Raw genomic sequence first — 23,769 nt, 5'->3', positions numbered from 1 at the left:
GTGGCTGAACCCAAGGTGAAGGGATGACAGCAACACTCCACCTTTTTAGAGGAAGAACTGCCAAATCACATAGCAAAGGGCATGGACACAGGGAGGGATAAAGAACTAGGGCAATTCATGCAATTTCCTGGACCAGGTAAGAGATTGGAACAGGCAAGTAGAGAGAAAGGGAGTTCATGAGGGTTTGTTTGTTTGCCAAGAATGTGATATCAGCCCAACTGTCTCCAAAACTTGTGTTTGGTCCCTTTCATACCCCAGAGCCATACTTGGCTGGGTCCAGCCCCTTCAGGAATTAAGACTGAGGCAAGGGTCCTCTCAGATGCAATGCCTATGAAGCCTGGCTACCCTACTTAGGCTGTTCTAGGGAAAGGGCCACCCCTAGGTCCCTGTCCCCCATCTAGACTCTCCCTAGTCTCTCTGACAGCCCTGCTCTGGCCCCCCAGCCTGCATCACTGAAGGACCAGCTTTCCTTTCTTATCCAGACTGTGTTGATTATATATTCCAGAGATTTGTTTCCCTCCATGTGGGCAGAAACAGTCACACAATTACTTTCAATCCTGTAAACAGAGGGCTGGGTGGGAAAAGAGGTGCGTGTCTGCAGGCAGGAGGAATCTACTGCTTCTGTCCTCTGAATTCCCTCTTCACCTCTGCACCCACCCCTCTTCTCTTGCTGCCATTCCAGACCATCCACCTTGCATTCTCCAACTGCAGAACAAATAGGAAAGAGATTTAGCCTCTCCAGAGGGCAATCCTGAAGGAAGGAGGCAGGAAGTGGCCTGTACCCTGGCTAGCCTGACCAGGTGACCTGGGGGAAGTCATCTCCCCTTTATGGATCTCAGTTTCACCCCTATAACATAGTAATATTCACCTAGGGAACATTGCATGTTTATTAACATTGCATGTTATTTTAACAGATGCTTATATGGTGCTTACTAAGCCCTTTGCAAATATTAACTCACTTAATAATCATAACAACACTTCAAGGTACCATCATTTTACAGAGAGGAGACTGAAGCACAGAGAGGTTAAGTAATTTTCCCAAGTGCACACAGCTGGGAAATGATCAAGCCAGGGTTTGAACCCAAGCTATTTGGTACCAGAGTCCACATTTAATCACCGTATTATGCTGCTACTTCCTTTCTTGGCCTCTTCGAATTTCTAGAAGTTCAGCATCCTGGCCTCTTGGAATTATGCCTGTCCTGTGTCCTTTAGTTCCTCTGAATGGGTATTGTGGATTAAATTGTGTCCCCCTAGAAGATATGTTCAAGTATTTTTTTTTCTCTAAGTTCTGGAATACCTGTGCAGAACATGCAGGTTTGTTTCATAGTTATACACATGCCATGGTGGTTTGCTATACCTATCAACCCCTCATCTAGGTGTTAAGCCCTGCATGCATTAACTGTCCTGATGCTCTCCCTCCCCTCGTCCCCACCCGCGGGCCCTGGTGTGTGTTGTTTCCCTCCCTGTGTCCATGCGTTCTCATTGTTCAACTCCCACTTATGAGTGAGAACATGCGGTGGTTGGTTTTCTGTTCCTGTGTTAGTTTGCTGAGGATGATGGCTTTCAGCTTCATCCATGTCCCCGCAAAGGACATGATCTCATTCCTTTTTATGGCTGCATAGTATTCCACGGTGTAAGATATGTTCAAGTCTTAACCCCCGGTACCTGTGAATGTGACCTTACTTGAAAGTAGAGTCTTTGCAGATGTGATCAAGCTGAGGTGCAGTCATACTGGGTTAGGGTGGGCCCTAATCCAGTGTCTTTATATGAGAAAGGAAAGGGAGATTTGGAGACAGACATGGAGACACACACAGGGAAGACAGGCATGTGAAAATGCAGGCAGAAGTTGGAGGGATGCAGCTGCAAGCCACAGGATGACAAGGATCTCCAGCAACTGCCAGAAACTATGAGGAAGAAAGGAACAGTTCTTCTGCGAAGACTTCAGAGAGGGTGCGGCCCCACTGGCACCTTGATTCCAAACTTCTAGCCCCCAGAAATATGAGAGAATAAATGCCTGTTGTTTTGATCCACCCAGTTTGTGGTCGTTTGTTCTGGGAGCCCCAGGAAACTAATACAAATGGGGTAAGAAAATCTTGAACCCTTCAAGAAGAGGCAGCTCGCAGCCTTCTCCACTCACACCATTCACATCTCAGGTCCTCTGTCTCCTGCCACCTCTCATGTCCTCTTCACGCCTTGTATCCACTCAACCAGGCTGACGTTGTTCTCCCAGAGAGTTTTGGTCCTAAAATGTAAACTCCAGGCTTGGGACGGATGAGTCAAAAGGATAACCAGTGGATATAGACTTCTGGTCCCATATTCATTGGGAGACAGGGATCTTGAACTCGTGGGGAACTGAGAATTGGACTTTGGGAGCCTGGGGGCATTTGGGGGTGGTGGGGGTTAGAATTCTAAGTGGCTATGTCCCCAAGCCCCCGTCCCCTGTCTCCAAGGAACCAGGACTCTCTGAGCCGAAAAGTGACTCATAGCCACTCTAAGAGGCATGAGGTCGTGTAGCATTGTTGCAAGGGCGCTAGACTTGGGAGTCATGGAGAACTGAGTTTGAATCCCAGCTCTGCCATTTCTTGGCTATAACTACAGGCCAGTCACTTCACTTCTCACGTTCAGTCCCCACCCCATACAGAGCAGGGCTGATACCTGCTGCACTGGGTGATCACCAGGGTTAAATAAAATAATGCACGCAGAAAGGCTTCAGGGAACTGTTGAGTGGGACAAAATCTGGTTGGGAAACTGTGTGCCAGGTTCCTGGAAATCTGTGTCTTACTCATCATCACTTTCCCCAAGCACTGGCTCCAAGGCCCGCCTCAAGGTGAACAAGTGTAAGTACCGAACTGAAGGTAAACTTTGTCTCATCCTTGGTTAGTCCTTATATGACAAAGACACCTTTCCATTACCCAACCAGTCATTTTCTCCTCAGCCCGTGACAGCGATTTTGCTTCTCTCTAGAGGCTGATCCAACACCCCAGCAGGGGTTCGGAGGTAATCCAGGCAAAACAGCCAAGCCTGAGAAGTTCATTTGCCCTTGTCTAGTTCACCTTCCTCTCACCCCCTTCACTCCCTCTGCCCCGCAGTCCCCCTAAATTCCTCCTCCAGAATGTTCTCTAAGGTTCTTTTGCTGGGGCTTCCCTTTCAGCTGTCCAGCACCTTCATAGATGGGGAAGTCCTGGGACTTCAGGTAGCATGTTTCGTGAAGTTCTGGGGGGGACTCGAAACTCTTTTGGAACCCTAAGTTGTCACTCCATAATGGGGAATCAGTGGTTTGTGGACTTCTGGCTAAGATCACACTTCATCTGTTACCCCAGCAGGGAGTTCTTGCACCCCACATGACATCTGTGCTCCCTTTTCCCATTGCTTCCACCCACTACCCCTATCCCATCCTCAGGCTCCACTCTCCTTAGGCAGAGAGTCCAGAAGAGGGGCTGACCATCGGTCCCAGATGAAGCCTCCTGTGTGGAGAAGGAGGTAGGGTGGAGAGGTGACATCAGACAGACCTGGGTTCCAACTTTGGCTCTTCCACGTCCTGTGTGGCCTTAGGAAAGTCATGTCAGCTCTCTGAGCTCATATTTGAAATGAACATAGCATATCATCCACCTCCCAGGGTTTGGAACAGAACGAGTGAGATGCACTTCTTCCAGGCTGTGTGTGCAGTGCCCAGCACACAGTGACAGCTGTAAAAGGCCAATAAGATGCAGTGGAGTTTCCAGTGTTGAGGATCACTGTGAATTTGAATCCCCGCTCTGTCATTTCCTGGCTGTGTACCTTCAGCAAGTCACTCTGCCCCTCCGAATCACAATTTCCCTATAAACCTGAAAGAAAGGCCCTCTTCTTGAGGATTTTTATAAGGCTTAAATGAGACATGTGATCATTTGCTCCATCCTGTACCTCTGAAGCATCTCTCAACTTTGAACTCTGTAACTCTAGGCTCTGAATTTAGATTTTGCAGTCCTAACCCAGCCGGCCACTTGGCTTCCTTGGTTATGACAAGCCCCTGGCTCTCTGGGCTACCCAACTTTGTATCTCCAGAGTTCAGACCTCCAGTCTGATGCCTCCAGGAGCTGCACCTAGAATCCTAGCAATTTCCCGTGTGACTTTGGCATGGCTAGGGGCAGCAAGGGATGGCTTGGGACTGTAAGGGTGAACAGGCATGGCCAAAGGCCCCGGCAGAGGACCTGCCCATGACCACGGTCACCAGTGCTGTCTGTTCGCTGCACTGTGGCCTTATGGGGGAAAATGGATTGGCAGCCTGTAACACTTGGCTAAAAAATAAACTTGCTGAGGAGGCAGGGAGACATAGAGGGGCCAGCTCCTGCATAGGCAGAAGGTATCCCTGGCCCATGCAGGCTCTGCACAGTGCTGAAATACCCTGGAGGCAGCCCCACTTCCCAGGAAGGAGCTGCCCGCAGGACTGTTATCACTGGCCAGGCCCTTTCCTTCAGCCCCAGCAGGAATTAGCTGAGGCTGCTAAGTGGCCTCCAGCTTTCTCCTGTGCTCTGGAGAAGGGGGAGGGAAGGGCGAGGGGTGGGGAAACAGCACCAGCGGTGTGTGCGTATGGGGTGATTGTCATGGTTACGCTCTGACAAAACAAATGGCTCGGCTTCCTGCAGGCCACCTAAACAGCTATCGCAATGTGGGCATTGATCAAGCCAGCTGCCAGGGCAGCGGGCACAGGGCTTGGGCACTGGAGCCCAGCCCCGGGCCGCACCTCCAGCAGCGCTGGGTGCAGAAGGCAACCACTGTGGCCGTGGAGAGAGGGAGTGTGTACCTAGACACGTGTGCTTCTGGGGTAAGGTAAGAGCTGGCCCCACTTGTGTGAGGAGGAGAGGCTAGACAAGGGGGCTGCTCTGGGTGGGCAAGGGCATGCATGAGTGTGTGCGTGTGTGTCTGTGGTAAGTTTGTATGTCTATGTGCATGTGTGTCAGGCTGTGTACACCACGCAGGCACCATGGGGAGGAGCCCAGGATGCCAGGATGCCAGGATGCCAGGATGCTTCAGCATAAGAAGTGAGGGAGCGTGGCCACATGTTGCTACTCAGGTCTGGCGCTCGCTCTCTCTCTCTCTCTCTCTCTCTCTCTCTCTCTCTCTCTCTTTCTGTCTGTCTCCTCTCTTTCTCTCCCTCACCACCCCTTCTCCTGCTCCCTCTTCTCTTTCTTGTTTGCTTTCTGTGTCTGTTTCTCTTTTTTCTGTGTGTGTGAGTCTCTGCGTCTCCTCTCTGTGTCTCTGTCTCTCTCCTCTGTCTCTGCCTCCTTCCTCCCTCTCTCAACCTTCCATCCCTGCCACCTGTTTCCACCACCTCCTGGTCAGTCCCCCATCATCCCTCATCTGTACTCCAGAGCTCTGGGGCAGTCAGGAGCCCTGCAGGGTTCCCACCCCAGCAGCCGGGCTCATGCCTGCTGCCCTTCGGATGCCCGGCAGCTTGTGACCGTCCCCAGAGCCACTGGCCAAACGCACACCCTTTTCTGAGCCCTGCGTCTCTGGGCTCCTGCAAGGTAAGAGGGGAAGGAGAAAAGGTCCTCGGGCAGAGGGAAGCGGCTAGGGGAAAGGAACTCAGCAGCGGGTGCAGTGTGGCGTCTGCTAACACATCAAGCCTCCGCTGGAAGTTCCACCATAACATCTGCGGCAGCCCCAACAGTTCCATGCCGTGCTCCTGCCCGCCCGCACCGCAGCAGCAGCAGGAGGCCTGCGGGGCGGGGGCCAGAACCATTCCCTCCTCCCTTCTGAAGAGCAACAGGCATCACACACCATCCTGCCTCTCCCGCTAACCCCGTTCCTTCTTTTGCCTTTTCTTTCTTTTTCTCTCTTTTTTTTTCTTTTTTATCTTTTTCTTTTTCTTTCCCTCTCTCTCTTTCTCTTTTATTTCCCTCTCTTTCTCTCTCTCTCTCTCTTTTATATTTCCCTCTCTTTCTCTCTCTCTCTCTCTCTTTCTTTCCTCCCTCTCTCCTGTCCTTCCTTACCTCCTCCCTCCTTTTTTTTTTTAAGACTTAAGAAGTAAGTCTTCTCTGCTGGGGCGCAGCCCCTTCCCTGGGCTCACCTGTCTAAACCCAGCCAGCTTATGGGGACTGGACAAGGCTCAAAGGGGTCTAGATGAGCTCTAGTCCTTCTGCTCCTGCGAAGAGGCCATAAGGCCATGAGACTCTGTGGTCAGCTGGGTTGGCCGGTGGGGCTGAGTACATGTGCATGTGTGTGCGTGTGATGCATGCAAGCATATGCTCTTGAAAGGTATATTAGGGGCCGGGCGCAGTGGCTCAAACCTGTAATCCCAGCACTTTGGGAGGCCGAGACAGGTGGATCACGAGGTCAGGAGATCAAGACCATCCTGGCTAACACGGTGAAACCCCGTCTCTACTAAAAAAAAAAAAAAAAAAAAAAAAAAAAAAAAATACAAAAAACTAGCCGGGCGAGGTGGCGGGCGCCTGTAGTGCCAGCTAATGTAGTCCCAGCTACTCGGGAGGCTGAGGCAGGAGAATGGCGTAAACCCAGGAGGCGGAGCTTGCAGTGAACTGAGATCCGGCCACTGCACTCCAGCCTGGGCGACAGAGTGAGACTCCGTCTCAAAAAAAAAAAAGAAAGGTATATTAGGGCATGTGTGTGTAAAGGGATTCTCTGGAGGGTAGTGACGTGTATCAGGTGAACTACATGAGTTTGTAAGCGGGTCTGTGGTGTGTGTATATAAATGTGTTTACATGTTTGTGGGTGCATGTGTGTTTGCTGCTGTGCAGGGATTTAAGAGTGCAGGGGCATGTGTGTGTGTGTGTGCATACATGTGCATATGCAGAGGATTGTGACTTGAACTTGACCCAAAGGTTGCTGGGCAGGGTCCCCAAGGTCTGATGTGTGGCTACGGGGCCCTTATCACCTCACCCAGCCTTGGCTGGCATCTGTCTTCAGGGATAGTGCTTCGGTTGTCTCCAATCCAGCCCCATCCAGGTGATGGTGCAGGGCTGGTGGTCACCATGCCTGGGTGGGTGGCCTGTAGACCCCACTGCCTTGCTGGTCTGAGATGAGCCAAGGCTCCTGACCTGGAAATGGCTCAGGCTCTGAGCAGCCTCCTTGGCCCTAGCTTCAGGATTAGGAAACTCTTATATGTGACCTCACAGAAAAGGAGCTAAAGACACCCCCAGATCTGGGCCAGACACAGCTCTCAGAAGGTGCTCTAGACACTGGCCATTAGGCTGTCAGTAAAGTTGTCCTGGATGGAGGGAGGAGGTAGAAGACAGGGAGCCCCACCCAGGGTGATGACACCGGTGTTCTGTTCCAAGGGGCTAGGACACCCACTCAGACATCCCAGCGGCCCCCACTCACCCATCCCCGCGGCCCCCACTCACCTGACAGCCCCTGGGCCCAGAGGGAAGGAGCACCTTTGTGCTTGCTCTGTCTCACTCATTGCGACTTTGCTCCAGACTCTGCTCTGAGCCAGCACCTTCACTGACTGGCTGGCCTCTCATTACCAGACAATGATGCAAATGCTGGTTATGGTTCTGTGAGAGGCCAGGTCCATGAGGGCAAGGGACAGCCCTGAGGAAGGAAAGGCAGTGGAAGAGGCACCCAGAGGCTCAGGGGCAGCACTTCTCCAGGCCGCTGGCCTGGGTTCCTTTTCGGGTCCTCTCTGCTGAATACCTATCTGGGTTTCTCTCGATACCCCTGGTGGTTCCCTGTACAACACAACCTCGAGTGACCAATGACCAGGCAATGCAGACATAGGGTTCTCGTAGTCTCACAGGCGTCCTGGGAAGGGGCTTGAGCAAGGCCAAGAAGAGGGTCACCTAAACAGGAAACTGACAGACATCCCTGGGGGAACTGGCGAACAGCCCAGTGGGATCACTGGACTGAGTATGACTCCAGGTCACCAGGGGTGCACAAGTCCTCCATCCTATGAAACCCTCTGGGTTCCTGGATTCCTTAAGGAAAGGGGATTGGGATCAGGAGTGTTCTGTGTGGGGCTAGGCAGGCTTCCTCAAGGAGGTGATGCTAGAGTGCGGATTTGGAGGAAGCCATGGATGGATGTGGCTATGTGGGTGGACATAGAGGAGCAGGGAAGTGTTTCCCACATGACCAGAGCGTGAGTACAGGCAGGGCTGGGAGGGGCAGGAGGTCTTGGTCGATCAGTGTCAGTTTGAATCAACAGACAAGAAAGGGTGGAAATAGGGAAAGGAATGAAAACCATTGGATCACTGGGTGCCCACTTCATGCCGGGCTCTGGGCGGCATGTTGGGTCTCTGTTCTCAAGAGGCTTGCAGTCTCAAGTGGGGAAACCAATGGTCATCAATTACCCAAGCTTATGCAAAATAGCACTCAGGAGAAGAGCTCCTGGATTTGAGACACAGAGGCAAGGGCTGAGTCAGAGGCACATCTTTGTTGAGTCAACTGCTTATGCATTGAAGCAGGGCAGGGCAAGTTTGAACCTGGAGGAATTTTTGTCTTCAGCATCTGGTCACTTGCCTCCCTGTAGTCCTGGCCCCAAGGATGAGCCTGCAAAAATAGCAGAGAAGGAACAGTTAGACATGGGGGTGGGGGAAAGAGGGACAAAGAGTAGTACCTAGTTTCTTCCTTGTCTTGTGTCATTCCCTTACCAGGTGCCTTCCTCATGCAGTTTTATTTATTTTTTATGTATTTATTTATTTTTGACACGGAGTTTCACTCCTGTTACCCAGGCTTGGAGTGCAATGGTGCGATCTCGGCTCACTGCAACCTCTGCCTCCCGGGTTCAAGCGATTAACCTGCCTCAGCCTCCCAAGCAGCTGGGATTACAGGCATGCGCCACCAAGCCTGGCTAATTTTGTATTTTTAGTAAAGATGGGGTTTCTCCGTGTTGGTCAGGTTGGTCTCCAACTCCTGGCCTCAGATGATCCACCCACCTCAGCCTCCCAAAGTGCTGGGATTACCGGCATGAGCCACCATGCCCAGCCTCCCATGAGGTTTTACTAATCTCTACTTTACAGATGATAAAACTAAGTCTTAGAGAGCTCAAAGAGCTAGCAATAGCAAACGGCAGCGCCACCCTCTAGAAGAGAACTTAAGACCATTCCATGCATGGAGATTGTTACAGCAGGATTTAGCTGAGCAAAGCTGGATCCTAGGGTCCTAGAGGAAGGAGCAATCACTCCTAGACAAAGGGGTGGGGAAAGGCTACATGGAGGAGGTGGGCTTGAAAGGACCCAGCAGGATGAGTAGGTTTCAAAACACAGAGATGGGATCACAGGGCTCTGGGTTGAGGGAGGAACATAAACAAGGGTGCAAAGTTGAGGCTTACAGATGTCTGGGGAAGAGCACATATTCTAGTTTGGAACACAGAGAGTGCAAGAGAAATATGGAATCAGGCTGCAAAGGGGAATTGTGAGGAGAAGCTGAATTTGACACGAACAAGTCAGGCTTAGTTAACACAATGAACAGTCACAAAGCAGGGAAGCACCATGGTCAGATCAAGATCTCAGGAAGAGACATTAACAAAGGCAGACAAATTAACAAACCTGAGAAATTGAAATCTCACCTCTTGAATCCTCACTGGGGTCTGGAGGGATCCTAGTCCTCAATCTGAAAACCATTTGCTAGATCATGCATTGTGAATCTTCCTAAGGCAAGGGTCCCAGGGTGTCTCAACACAAAACTCTTCTCCCTATTCCCATGACCACACTGAGGATCAAACTGCTGGGCACAGGACTCTCTGCCAAGAGGTTCCTTCCATGGGTGCCACTGTGGAGACAGAGACAGGACCCAGGGCTAGGGCAGGAAGCTGGAGTGATGGTCCCAACCCAGCCTAGAATGTGGCCACTGGGGGAGTGGCTAGAGGGCAGGACATGGGTCTACCTGGTTCGCCGTAGTATCCCCACTTCCTTATTCAGGCCCCATAGAGGGGTCTGCTTAATCATTATCTGCAACCCCGTAGATGTGAGGTTATAGGTTTGTTTGTTTGTTTGTTTGACAGAGCTTCTCTCTGGTTGCCCAAGTTGGAGTGCAATAGCACGATCTAGGCTCACGGCAACCTCTGCCTCCTGGGTTCAAGTGATTCTCCTACCTCAGCTTCCTGAGTAGCTGGGATTACAAGTGCACGCCACCAAGCCTGGCTAATTTTTTGTATTTTTAGTAGAAACAGAGTTTCCCCATGTTAGCCAGGCTGGTCTTGAACTCCTGACCTCAGGTGATCCGCCCACCTCAGCCTCCCAAAGTGCTAGGATTACAGGCGTGAGCCACCTTGCCTGGCCAAGGTTGTGGGTTTTTTAAAATGTCATCCTAATAGAGAACATGAATAGACTGTCCACTTACAAAAGTAGTCCCTAAATAAAGGTCTGTTCTTGCTCAGAACCAGCGTTGATCCCTGCCCTTCACACAATATCCGTGTCCATCAGTTTCTCCGTCAGGTGGGGTAAGCCGCTGATCATACAAAGCTGAAGGATTGCATGGTGAAACTGACATCACATGAAAGTTGTGGGAGTTAGTAAGGCCAATCAAAGAAGACACTGGAGGACTCCTAGTCCTACACAAGGCCATCGATAAATGAGAATCTGGCAGTTAGGCCAGAGAATGACAGAAGACAATATGGACAACAATGAGTTCATGATAAGAAACTTTAATCATTATGCTGTGACAGTGAAATATGACCTTTTTAAAAATGTCGTATCATACTAGCATATAATTTTGTTCAGGAAAATCATGCCCTGCTAAACCAATCAATATTTGATTTGTCCTTTGAGGACTGAAAGTTTTGGCACATGGTTGTAACTATAATCTTATTTTGGTCCAATATAAGATTCTATTTTCATATTTTTAGTCTCATTTTTTCAAAATGAAATCCCAACTAAAATCTTTTTTTCATTCACCCTTTTGTATGACATGTTGGTCCCTGTTTTAAGTAGATTCACTTACAGTGGGCTTTTTCTGGTCAAATCATTGGGTTAACATGGGGATCTCTCATGATGAGTGTTTAATGCTTATAGAGTTTATGAATTTTATGAATGAATGACTATGGAGTCCTTTCCAGAACCATTCACTTTTGCCTTTCAGGCCTCTTGTCTCTGCATTGCCTGCCTCACCTCAGGTCATTCATTTGTTTATTCAGCATTTAATGAGCACCTGCTGAGCACCTGCTGATTGTCAGGTTCTCTTCTATGGCACTGGGAATACAATTGTTGGCAAAATATACAAAGACCTCTGCCTTCCTAGAGCTTATATTCTAGTGGACCCACTGGCCAATCTCACCTTCTTCCACCTCTTACTCCCTTCAGATACCATGGATTCTATTCCTGGGACCATCACCTTTGCTCAAAGACCCAAACATTCATGGCTGTACTAGCCAAGTTAGATGAGGCTCCGCTGCAGTGAAAAACAGCAATGCTTTAATTCCTGCTCTTGCTGCATGTCCAAAGTAGGCCATGCCTTTAACAGAGGCTCCTTGGGGGCACATTCCTCCATGATCGCTGTGGCAAAGAACATGACATGGGCAAGCATACACTGGCTTTGAAAGCTTCCACCCGGTAGTGACACACATCACTTCTACATATTTCATTGGCTGAAGCCAGAGGCACATCTAGGCCTTCAAGGAAGCTGGGAGCTGCAGCTTACCATGCACCCAGAGGAAGAGAAGGCAGAAGATCTGTACAACGGCATGAAGATCACATGCAGCCTTATTCAAGAGCGGGGCATTATAGCCTTGATCGGAATACTTACAGGAAATAGGGGAGAAAGGACAGGTCATCTTGGGTTGAGTCCCTTCAAGGACCTTAGCCCCCTTCTCTGACCACTGGCACTCCGGGTTGACCAGCAGATCTGAGTGCCTGGTGGCCAGTAGGATTGGCCTCTGCCACTCTCAAGCCTCAGCACAGCAAAGCAGCAGGTCCCCTGTTCACGGAGGAAGCTCTGCCCTGGGAGCTCCAATCCTCCTGTGTTATTTTCCCTCTGAGCCTCAGTCTCCTGATCCTTAAAATGGGATAATAATCCTTATTTTGCCCCTATTCATAAAGCCCTAATTAATTTATCATGTGAAAGTGCTTTAATCATAAATTGCTTTCTATGAGGCATGGAGGCTCATTCTGATTACTTTCATGACTCGGTGGTGGATTTTTTGGGGGGCCCAGGGGACAGAACAGGGTCCTGTTCTGTCACCCAGGCTGGAGCACAGTGGTATGATCATATCTCACTGCAGCTTGGAAGTCCTGGGCTCAGGCAATTCTTCCACCTCAGCCTCCCAAGAAGCTGGGATTACAGGTGTGCCATCACACCTAGCTAACTTTTGTGTATGTGTGTAGAGATGGTCCCCCTATGTTGCCCAGGCTGGTCTCGAACTCCTGATCTCAAGCAATCCTTCCACTTCAGCTTCCCAAAGTTGTAGGATTACAGGCATAAGCCATCCTGCACGGTCTCAGTGGTGAATTTGAAAGGGTAAGCTGGTCAGTGGCTACATCCTCTTCACTGCTTACAATACCATCATTTTTAATCCTTTCCTTTGAATTCTTGAAGACTTTTCTAAGATACCCCATTTCTAAAAGATTCCTTACAAGCCTGTCAGGAAGTCTGGCCTTGCTTAGCTTTACCCCCACATCCCACCTTCCCCTACACAGGGCAAAGCCGCCAGCTCACCTTCGCAGTCAGCCAGGCACTGTGTCTGGCGCTTTATGCACAGTCTTCTTTCTCATCATCATGAGGCAGTGGGGCGAGCTCTACTTCTGTGCCCTTTTATAGATCAGAAAACTGAGGTCAGGGAGGTGAAGTAGCTTGCCTGTGTCACCCAAGGCTACAAGTCCAAGCCTGACTTTGAGCCTAATTCCTGGAACCTGATTTGCTCCTGATGCCCAGGCTGGCTGATGAGGGTGATTCTGCAGCTGGCCTCCTCTCTCTGCTTCCTTGTCCCCGGTTGGTTTAGTCTATGTTGCTGACCACCCCATGTTGTCCCTCGGACTCTCAAAGAGAGGGCTTTTCTCTTGCTTCTCTGGATGTGGGATACTGTTACCATGGATTTTGCTATGGCATGGTGGTAAATGCAGAGGCACTCGGATGGAAGCAGCCAGGGTTCAGTTCCCAGAGTCAACCCTTCCTAGCTTTATGACCATGGGCAGGTTTACTAACCTCTCTTATGTTCACTCAGATCACCTGTAAAAAGAAAGAAAAATTGCACTTAGAGGGTTATGAGGGATCCGTGTGATCATCCACATAACTTTCTTAGCACAGTGCCTACGACCCAATGGAGGAGTTTGTGCAAAGTGTGGGGAATCTCTAAACCCTAAAACCCTGCCTCCTTAAACCTGGTTGCAGTGGGGAACTTGGTATTCTAAATGCAACCTCTCCAACTGTCTCCCCCTTCTCTCTTAACCTTCGGCTGGTTCTGCACCAGCTGAAGCCCAAGAAGAGGGTCAATACCAACCTTGCCCGAGGTTTTCCTGCAGTAAGATGCTCCATGACATCCATTTTGAGTGCTCTTTGTGTGTCCCGTGTGTTCCAAGTTTTGTTTTTTTGCTTTGTTTTTGTTTTTGAGACAGGGTTTCACTCTGTTGCCCAGCCTGGAGTGCAGTAGTGCAATCTCAGCTCACTGCAAGCTCCACCTCCCAGGTTCAAGTGATTCTCATGCCTCAGCTTCCCGAGTAGCTGGGACTACAGACGCCCGACGCCCCACCTGGCTAATTTTTGTATTTTTAGTAAAGACGGGGTTTCACCTTTTTTAGTAAAGATGGGGTTTCACCATGCTGGCCAGGCTGGTCTCAAACTCCTGACCTTAAGCGATCCACGCACCTCAGCCTCTCAAAGTGCTGGGATTACAGGCGTGAGCCACCGCGCTCGGCCTCCAGTGGCATCTTGTTGAAATGACTTCGAAGCGGGAGTCGTCTCTAGTGTGCTGACTTGGTAGGAGAGAGAGCCAGGGTACTGATCTACTATCCTCACTCAAAACGTCGGGAGGATGCTGTCTCTTCTCCCTACTCCTACCGCCACCTCCCCACTCCTAGAAAGCACAGCAGAAGGGCAGGAGCCAGTGAGAGGTGGAGCCCTGGGGGGTTACGGCAGTCGGTGTGGAGGGGTCAAAGGCCCTGTGTAAGAGCAGCTGGCTGGCAGGTGCACTAACTCAGCCTGGGCACCTGGACCTGGCTGGAAAGGAGCAGGCAGCAAGGAAGGCGCCGTTAACAACCCAGGATCTGGGGCCAGATGCTTGGATTCAACTCCTGGCTCTACCACCCACTCACTGTGTAGCCCTGAGGTTTTCTTCACCTCTCTAAGTCTCGATTTCCTCTGCTACAAAGTGAGGATGAGCTGCCTCATAGGGTCTTTCTGGGGTTTCAGTGTGAAAATCCCCCTGGCATTCAGGAAACAGTGCCACCTCTGAGAAGAGACTAAGTAGTCAGACACCTAGATCCCTTCAACTGGGCGGGGCACAGGAGGAACGGGTATACATCCTCAGTTCTGATGTGGGTTGTCTCTCAGAGCAGCTGAGACCCTGGGCTGTCAGTCTGAAGAGATGGGTGGGATGAATTATCCAGGTGCACATCCTCTTGTTGTTAAATAAAGATGCCAGGACCCAGACCCCAGAGGGACCCCATGGGAAGGACCTTCTCCAGGTCATTCATGCATTCATTCAGCAAATAAGTATTAAGGGGTGATGAAGCTTTGTGGTTAGGAGTTTGATCTCTGAAGGTGGAGTCCAAATCCCAGCTCCACCACTTACGAGTGTATTACCTTGACCAAGAAATGTAACCACGCTGGGCCTCAGCTTCCTCTTCCGCAAAATGGGGATAATAGCCGCGCCTTCTTGATAGGATTGTCCCAAGGGTTATCATGAAAAGCACTTAGAACACCACCTGGCATCTACTCATTGCTCAATATGTGTTAGCTGGGATTTTTCGAAAACTGTTTTAGGCACTCTTCTATGTGCTAAGAACCATAACGAGGAAGAAGTATAGCTTTGACCCCTACCCCAGGGTCTTAAGATCCCACCAATCTTTATGTCCCACCAGCTGTGCTCCGTGCAGGCCCAAGAGGTGTGGCCAGGCCATACGTGTGACGGCAGGGTCCCAGTCTAGGGTTCACATGCAGTTGGTGGCAGAACTGGTCATCAGGCCGGGGGGGAGGCACTTTGACTCCCGGTCCAGCACCCTCTGCCACCCCACAAAGCATCTCTGTGTGTGGGAGGCAGTGTGTGCTGGGGGCAGTGTGTGCAGGGAAGCAGTCTCGTAGATTGGCCCAAACTGCTCTGGGACCTCAGAGAGAAGGGAAGGCAATGAATGTATTCTTTAGCCAACACTTAGGCAGGGGGCCCTGGGATGGCTGGGTGGCAGGTCTGAGAGCTGTAGGGGGCCAGAGTCACCTGGAAAAACACCAAAAGCTCAGGTGCCCAGATGCAGTCATAGTGGGTGCGAGAGTGAAACCAGGAGGACAACCCAAAAAGAAAAGGGAATTAAAGCAATAGCCAACATTTACTGCAGACCAGAAACTGGGACGAGCCTTTTATAGGGCAGTGTGTCCCTTGCAAGCCTCTCAATAACCCTAAGAAAGAGACGACATTTTTACCTGCCCACTATACAGAGGGTGAAACTGAATTTGAAAGAAGCACCCAATGAGAGAGCACTGGAGAAGGAAGAGGAAAGACAGATTCCAGGGGCAGGAATTCACTTCCTAGCCTGTCATTTTACCACTTCGAGGTTGTGCGGGAAGGCACCGTACAAGGATTTAGTCTTCAGCTCCCTAGGAGCCCCACTGCAACCGAGTAGCTCTAGAGGGGCAGTGGCTGGATCCAAAACCAGCTCTCCCTCTGTGCCAGCAGCCGGCGAGCCCCTCCGCACACAGAGAGCGGTGTGCTGGAGACAGGAACAAGGCTCGAAGCCACAAAGAGAATTTACTTAGTGCTTTTCAGTGGAGCCACAGGGATGCTGGCAGCTGGGCTGGGTGAGCTCACCTTGCAAACATGCCCCTGGAAAGGTGGGTGTAAACTGAATTTGTGTAATAAAGCCCAATTTTCCCAGCGATGTGTGGGTGCATTTCTGAGTGACCCTCAGAGAGCAGAGGCTCCAATGCAGGAGTCTTACTGGGCCCCCAGGGGACAGGCATGGCACAATTTCCGTATATGTAAACGACTTCCTCCTTGATCCAATTCAACAAGCATCTTTTCAGATGCTTAGCCCAGATAGATGGCCCTCATTTATCTTTTCAAATGTGGATGCACTTATTTCTCCCTTCTTCAGCCGGCCCAAACACAGTCTCGTAGCTGGAAGCCCCAGACATCGTGGGTGGCTTGGCCCCAGCCTCCTGTCCAGACTGACTGTCCAGGACGTCTCAACTGGCTGGACTCCAGGTCTCTTAGGCAGTGTGAGGACACAAAGCACTGAGAAGCCTGAGCATTCTGTGCCGTTACTACTCCCCCAATCCCCAGCCCCCACCAAAGGAGACTACAGCTATCTCCAGGATAGAATCTCCTGGGCTCTGGGCTGAAATAAATTTCTTCCATTGTATAGCCAAGGCCTATATCCACCCCATGACACATTTCATTCTATTTATTTGGCCACTCACTCATTCATTCAACCAATAGAGTACATGCCATCCATTCATTGTTGAGCACCAACTACTGGCCAGACACTGGGGAGAGACAGAGTATCCTGCCTCAAGTTCTGGGGGCTAACTGCTCTAGGTTGGGGTGGGTGGGGGACAGGACACAAGGCCTGGTCATTGCGGTAGCCCAGCCTAGCACAGCGTCTGGCACAGAGTAGGTCCTCCATATAGGTCTATTAAATGGACACATGGCACATGGATGATGAGACAGATAACATGAGTGGTGCTGACTGTGCTGGTGGCAGGGGGCAATCTTAGGCAATGCAGGGCCCCGAGAAGGCTCCATGGAGGTGATAACATTGAAGCTGGCCTTGAAGGATGGCTAAGGATGGAGAGGTGGAGACAGCATTCCCGGCAAAGCCCTCAGTGCCAGAAGAGATAGCGGTAGCAGAAGTCAACCTTGTTTGGAGACATAGCAAGAGTTCTTGACTGGCTGGAGCATGGGGTAAACGGGGTGAGGGTGGGCCTCACAATCATGGATTTGTTACCCACCTTGGCTGGATATAGGCCTGTGTGGGGAGGTTTAGAGGAAGGAGACCAGAATACGAGAAGCCCAGAATTCTAGAAGGTTAGAACAATCAGAGCAGACCCAGAGAACCTACAAACTTGGCCCCACTTTGATAAGCGTGTTGGTGCTGTCTGTGATTGGGTGGCTTTGGAGCACAGGCTTCTAAAGGGGCCATGAAAGCAGGACTTCCTAGAGGGGCTGGAGATGAGAAAAGGATCAAAGGCCTCTAACCCCAGGTAAAAGGGCAGGTGGCAAGTCCAGAATTGCTTGTGGGCTCACAGTCTTCGTCCAGCCCAGGCCTGGCTGAGCCCACACAGGTGGGGGACCCCAACTTTGTGGGGCAGGATCTGGGAGGGATCAGACCAGGGTGAGGGTGAGATGCTTCCAGAATGGCTTTGCAGGTGGGAGGAACATGTTGTTTCTGGGACAACAATGTGCTGTGGATGCAGGGGAAAGGGTAGATTTCAGCAATAAGAACAGAGTCAGGGTCAGGGGTTACTAGGGCAGATGCTAGGCAGAGGCCCATGGGACCTTCCCAGCTTAGACCTAGAGGAAGCTAAGGCACAAGGAAGTTAAGTCACTTGCTCAAGACCACGCAAAATGTGAGTGGCAGAGCCCAGCAGTGTGACTGGGCCAATTACTCTGGAAGTGGCCATCACAGGGACTCTAACCTCAGGCAGTTCCCCAGAGACTGGGACCTAGGCACCCCTAACCACTACCCCACGGGCAAGTTTCTGCCTTCCCAATCTCTTTCTGAAAAGCAAATATCCCCCAGCAAGGGGGGCATGAGGGCCTTCTCCTTGACCCCAGGAGCCCTGATACAGCCCCCTCCCACCTCCACCTCCCTTGTGATGGCTGAAGCCAGCAGAGCCCCAGCACTCTCTTCCCCTCTGTGCTCAGCATGAACTGGGAAGCAGCCTGAGCAGGGGAAAGAGCAGGCTTTGGAGTCCAGGCTGGTTTCCGTTCAGCTTGGCCACTCTCTGGCTGTGTGATGGCTTTTGGACCTCCCTCTGAACCTGGAAATTGGGAGTAGGTGTGAGTATTAGCGATGCCTGTGAAGTACTAGAACCTGGTAGGTGCCCCCATTCAGAGTTCCTCCTCCAAACAAAGCACAGTCCAGGGAGCTGGAACAAGGCAAAGGAGGAGGTGCAGCCACTGCTGTTTCAGAACTCACAGCCCCAAGGAAAGATAAAGCCGTTGCAGATGAGTGGTTATAGTGCCACAGGATGTGGGGTGTTATAGACAAGGGCTCAAAGGCTATGGAAGCCCCAAGAAGAGCATGTCTGATGGACTGGAGTGTCAGAGAAAGGGAAGGCTTCCTGGAGGAGGTGGATCTAAGCCTTGAATGATGAACAAGACTTTGAAGGCAGAGGAGGCAAAGGGTGGCAAAGAACCTGACATGTTCAGGGCATGGTGAGAGAGTCAGTGTGTTTGGAAGAAGGCGAGCATATAGAACGTGGCGGGCGGTGGCACTGGAGAGAGACGGTGACCCACTGGGGAGAGCCTTGAATGCCACACTGGACATTTGACTTACTCTTTTGGACAAAATCAATGGGAAGCCATTATGCTCAGGAAAAATAGAGGAGGGTGTGTGTGTGTGCGCGCGTGTATGTGTGTGTGTGGGGACAGAGGGGACCAGAAGGGAAACAGCCTGGAGGTTGAAGAACCAGGTAGGAGATGATAGAGACAGTCTAGGGGGGATCAATGAAGCAGCAGCAACGGGAAGAGAGAAGAGAGGATTGTAAGACTCGCTCAGTAAGAGGTGACAAGACTTGGGAGAAACTCAATGCAGGAGATAAAGTAGTCTCATGTTTAAGCACATGGTCCTTCTGCTTGGGTTTACTCTTAACCTCATTGTTTACTGGCTGTGTGGCCATGGGCAAGTTGCCTCACCTCTTTGAGCCTTGGTATTTTCATTTATCAGATAGGGATACTAAGAGTACCTACCTCCGAGAGATGCTGAAAATCATATATGTAAAGCACTCAGAGTGGTATTTCATCCATTCAGCAAATACTTATTGAGCATCTGCTAGGTGCCTGGCACTACTCTATGGGCAGCAGATACAGCAGTGAGAAAACGAAAACAAAATTCTGGCCCTCACAGGGATTACACCTTGGAGGGTTAGGATATACATTAAACAAGATAAATAAGCAAGATATACATTATGTCAGATGGTGATAAGTGCTAAGGAAAAAAACAAAGAAAGGAACCTGGAAAGTATTGGGAGGTTGCAATTTTAGGAATGAGTGAGTGGTCTTGAAGATGGAGCCATCACAGATGGTGTGTGAAGTTCAAGGGACGGGAATGGAAATGCAGGCTGAACTGGGAAGGAAACAAAGGTTGCTGACATGCGGGGTCGAGGGTTAAATGCCCCAGGGGTTGATGCACTGTTCCCAAGGATGCTCGAGTCACCTGAGATGATGGCAGGACTTGGGAAACAGAGGAAGTCATGAGCCAAGCACAAAGTGTTGACTAAAGGAGTATGATTGAGACCTTAGAGAAGGTAAGCCACAAGGATGGGATAGCCAAAAGGCATCAGTCCCCCAGGGAGAAGGGTTTTGACTGGAGGAAAGAAGAGTGACAGTCTTGGGGCAGGCAGCAATAGGGACCCAGGACACAGAGAGTCTCAGGAGAGGCACAGGATCTGGGGTATTTTGCAGGCCATGCAGGGGCGGCTGCAGAGGACACAGGGGAAGATTTGGAGAGGTGGGCAGTGGGCAGTGGCGAGGAGCTGGCTCAGGGGCACAGAATTACAGAGCTTCCTCAGTGGGTTGATGGCCTGTTACAAGACGGGTGGCACCTATGGTGGGCAGGGAGGGTGGGTTTGGACCATGGTACATAAAGACTGGAATGAGAGCCTAACAGATTAAACGTCCGTAGCTTCTCTGTGGAGCTGCCCCTGACCTGGTGGCCAGAGGATATCTCTCCCTGAGCTGAACCCATGCAAAACCCAGAAACGACCAGCCTGACATTGTGATAACATATGGATCCATGCATTCATTGAACAAATATTTTTCATCCCTTTCTATGAGGGCAAGCAGAGCTCAAGGTACTTAGGATGCATCAATGAGAAAAACAGGCTCAAATCACCACCCTTGTGGAAGGAACCAGATGAAAGGCAATAAATGCAATAAACGTTTTCTACGTAACACGTTGGAGAGACGTGCTATGGAAAATATCCAAACAGAGCAGTATGAGGGATCTGAAGGAAAGGAGGGGAGGGGTGCAAGTTTAAAGCAGGTTTTCAGGGCCTTTCCTGAGAAGGTGCCATCTGAGCAGACGTGAAGGGGTGAGGTAGCGAGCCAGGAGCACGTGCATGTCTAGAGGCTGGAGTGAATCCATTAAGGGGGTGGTCAGAAGGGAAAACAGCAGGGACTTAGATCGATGGGGGCTTGAGGGACATGGGAGCCATCAGAAAGTTTGAGTCATGGAGTCACACAACTTTGTCTTCAAAGGACGACTCTGACTGCTCCACTGGGAATACACAGTAAGGGGATAATGTGGCTGCTGCAGTGGGGATGACAAGAACAGGCTGGATTGTGAGCTTCCAGCTTTATTTACTCTCTGTCTCTTCCATTAGTATCTCCACTCACGCCTGCCTGTTCCCACTGTATCCCCAGCACCTAGTGTCCTTCAGAGTCCTTGGGAGGCTGCTGGCACTCATTCATTCATTTCACTTTAGAAATATTTATTGAGCACCTATTATGTGCCAGGCATAAATATGAATAATGTCCTGCCCAGAAGGACAGCAACTATTTGGGATTTATCATCTCTAGGCCATCACAAAAGTGTTGGCATTTAACAGGCACACCAAGAACCTCCTCTAAGCCATATAGAACTCTTAGTGTCCAGGTTTGGCCCAATGTTTCCTCAGGAAAACACTGTCCAGAGCCTCAAATCATTCCAATCTTTCTATGTGCCTCTTAGAGAATATAAGAGGGGATCCAATTTATAACTCTGGGCACTCATTCTTAAAAATCCTTTTTTCCTGCCCTCCCCTGTCCTCCCTCCCTTGTTCTTTAAGTCCTCCCTCCCTCTTCTCCCCTGGCCCTTTCTGCCAGCTCCACTCAATCCCTTTCTGGTTTCTCTCACCTCACCAGCTCTTTTCCAGACGCAGCATCCCAAAAGTGAAGGAACTGGGCAAAGACATGTTGTGTGGCACACTGAGGAAGGAGGTGGGGAAGGTAAACACAGTGTTGACCCTCACACACTTGACAAGCCCCACTCACACCAGACAACATTCCTAAGACTGAACCCTGGCTTCCCACGCTCTGAACCGCAGATGCCATGACCTTGTCCCTGTCCCTGGGTGATTCCTGTGGCCCACGCCCATCTGAGGCCCAGGTTGGGACAGAGCTGGAAGGGAAGACACTCAGCATAATCTATTCTGGTCCTTATGGTCCCCATCTCTCATGGGGATGACCCTGGGCCCCTCCCAGGAGGAAGTCCTACACGTGTACCCATTTACTTGTGTGCCCTTGAGGTACCCCAAACCCACATCCAAAGCCAGCACACTCCCTTGAGGCCTCACCGTCCTCATCTGCAGAAGAATAATACCTTAGAAGGTTTTATGAGGATTAAATGAGATAATATATGTGCCTGGCACATTTTCAATGTTTAATAAATTCCAGCTGTCATTGCTATGACCTTTCCCCACTCCCACATTTCCTCTGCTGCCACATTATAAACTCCTTGCCATTTGGGTTGGGTCTCATCCTTATACAGACAGTGGCTAATTCAGAGCCTGGAATACAGTAGGTGCTTATCAATGCTGGATGAATTGATAAAAAATATGCATTAACCAGGCCCCCACAGGATTTAAAGTTTATTCTTTCCAAGGGGTTCTGACTTTCTTTTTTTCATAATATAGATTTTGGTTTTTTATTTGCATGTGTGTGTGTGTGTGTGTGTGTGTATGGTTTTTAAAAATAATTTCAACTTTTATTTTAGATTTAGGGGCTACATATACAGGTTTGTTACATGGATATATTGCATGATGGTGAGTTTTGGGGTATGACTGATCCCGTCACCCAGATAGTTAGCACAGTACCCAACAGTTAGTTTTTCAACCCTTTCCCCACTCCTTCCCTCCCCCACCAGTAGTCCCGAGTGTCTATTACTGTCATCTTTATGTCCACGAGTATACAATGTTAAGCTCCCACTTTCAAGTGAGAACATGGGGTTTTTGGTTTTCTGTTCCTGCATTATTCACTTAGGCTAATGGCCTCCAGCTGTATCGGTATGCAAAGGACATGGTTTTGTTCTTTTTTATGGCTGCATGACATTCCTAAAGGGTCAATGCTGAGGGAGTCTGCCGTCTGTTATCAGACGTCCCTCATCTAAGCCCCGCTCCCTGGGCCAGGGACAGTGTGGGTAGACTGGGTTGGATAAGATGCCTTTGGCAGAACCTCACCCCAAGGTGGACTGGAGCTGAGGTCTGGGTTCAATGCATGTCTGGGTGCTGGCTCCCTAAGGCTGCGTTCCCCAATTAGTATTCCAGACAGGAACGAACCAGGATGCGGGCGGGGGTGGTGGGGGAGAGAGAACATTGGGAGGGGGAGACGTGGCTCTGTCAGGAAATGAAGGCTGCCTCCCCACCCCCTTGCCCCCTGCCTCCCCACCCCCTTGAAGTTGCCAGGCTTTGCCAGGCTTTGCTCTGGCCACCAGGAGAGAGATCTTCTGAGAGAAGGCCACTTGGGGAGACAGCAGCTCCCTCCCGGCTCTTTATCTGCCTGCTGCTGTCAGTCAGCCCGACAGGAGATAAGCCCGGAGCTGTCTGGGCCTGAGCCCAGAGGGAGAACATAATTAAAAAGCCACTGCTGGCCTGGGGGGGGGCCGGGATGTGGGGGAGCACCTGAGGATCTCAGCTGGGGACATGGAGAGGACCCAGGAGAAACAGTCCCTTCTTTGGGAAAGAGCAGGGTACTCAGCACTCACTGAACAGCTTTGCAAATAAAGGGCAGTAGGCCACCAGCCCAGGGAAGCTTTGCCTGGCACCTACCCCGCAGACAGGAAAACCCAGAGGGAATCTGACCTCAAACTTCTATTCCACACCCTTCATTTGACTTTGCTTTCCATTCCCACCCCACTTCTTCAAGGCATGTGATTACTTGGGCGGGGGTCTTGGGAGGCCCTAGATCATTGAGACACGGTCCTGAGAAATGCTATGGAGGCCTTCGTGCTGCAAGGACGAAAGCCATGCATTCTCTTCTTCATTCAATCAACATAAAGGGGGTAGTGAAGCCAAAGTCAATGTGGCCCATGCCCACGTATATAGCGCCTATGCTCAGACAGGAAACAGAGAGTAACAGACGTCACTCAGAAACAGAATGCAGTACAACAAATGGTTAGAGATACTCTTGGGGAGAGAAACTCAGCTCTGTGCGGGGATGACAGAGGATGCTGGGCACACTGGTCTGGCCTCCCTGCGGGGGGGACCCGAGTTGACCGTGAAAGATGAGTAGGGGGTTACTAGTTTAAAAATGGGGGTGGGGTGGGCCTTCCGGGAGGAGCAGCAAGCACAGGGATGGAAGGAACAGGACACGTGTCCGGAGTGGAAACTGCAGAGACCCACGGGGTGTGTTTGGGGACCGTGGGGATGCTGGGCTGGGGAGGCCAGCAGGGGCCCGACCCCATAGAGTCCCAGGCCACCTTAAACTTTGGTCCTCTGTCCAAGGAGCAAGGGAACTCATTGGTGAGTACAAGAGGAAAGCGGGGTAGCAGAGAC

The 23,769-nt window shown here is 50.6% G+C and overlaps 1 protein-coding gene across 2 annotated transcripts in view; it reads left to right on the top strand.

The window, feature by feature from the left end:
* The first annotated feature begins 4,592 nt into the window (after nucleotides 1-4,592).
* VWA5B1 (von Willebrand factor A domain containing 5B1) overlaps nucleotides 4,593-23,769 on the top strand; it is a 68,411-nt gene continuing 49,234 nt past the window's right edge. The window contains exon 1 of one of the 2 annotated variants that reach the window (XM_037997295.2): nucleotides 4,593-4,806. The gene's annotated coding sequence lies outside the window, so the exon portion shown is untranslated. Of the gene's footprint in view, nucleotides 4,807-5,042; nucleotides 5,505-23,769 lie in introns of those variants that run through there. The other variant, XM_037997310.2, reaches the window with a different exon arrangement.

The sequence above is a fragment of the Chlorocebus sabaeus genome, chromosome 20 (genome assembly GCF_047675955.1).
Source record: "Chlorocebus sabaeus isolate Y175 chromosome 20, mChlSab1.0.hap1, whole genome shotgun sequence".
NCBI classification, from domain to species: domain Eukaryota; kingdom Metazoa; phylum Chordata; class Mammalia; order Primates; family Cercopithecidae; genus Chlorocebus; species Chlorocebus sabaeus.
The sequence above is the reverse complement of the archived record's forward strand: the minus strand, read 5'-3'. Positions and strand labels throughout refer to the sequence as shown.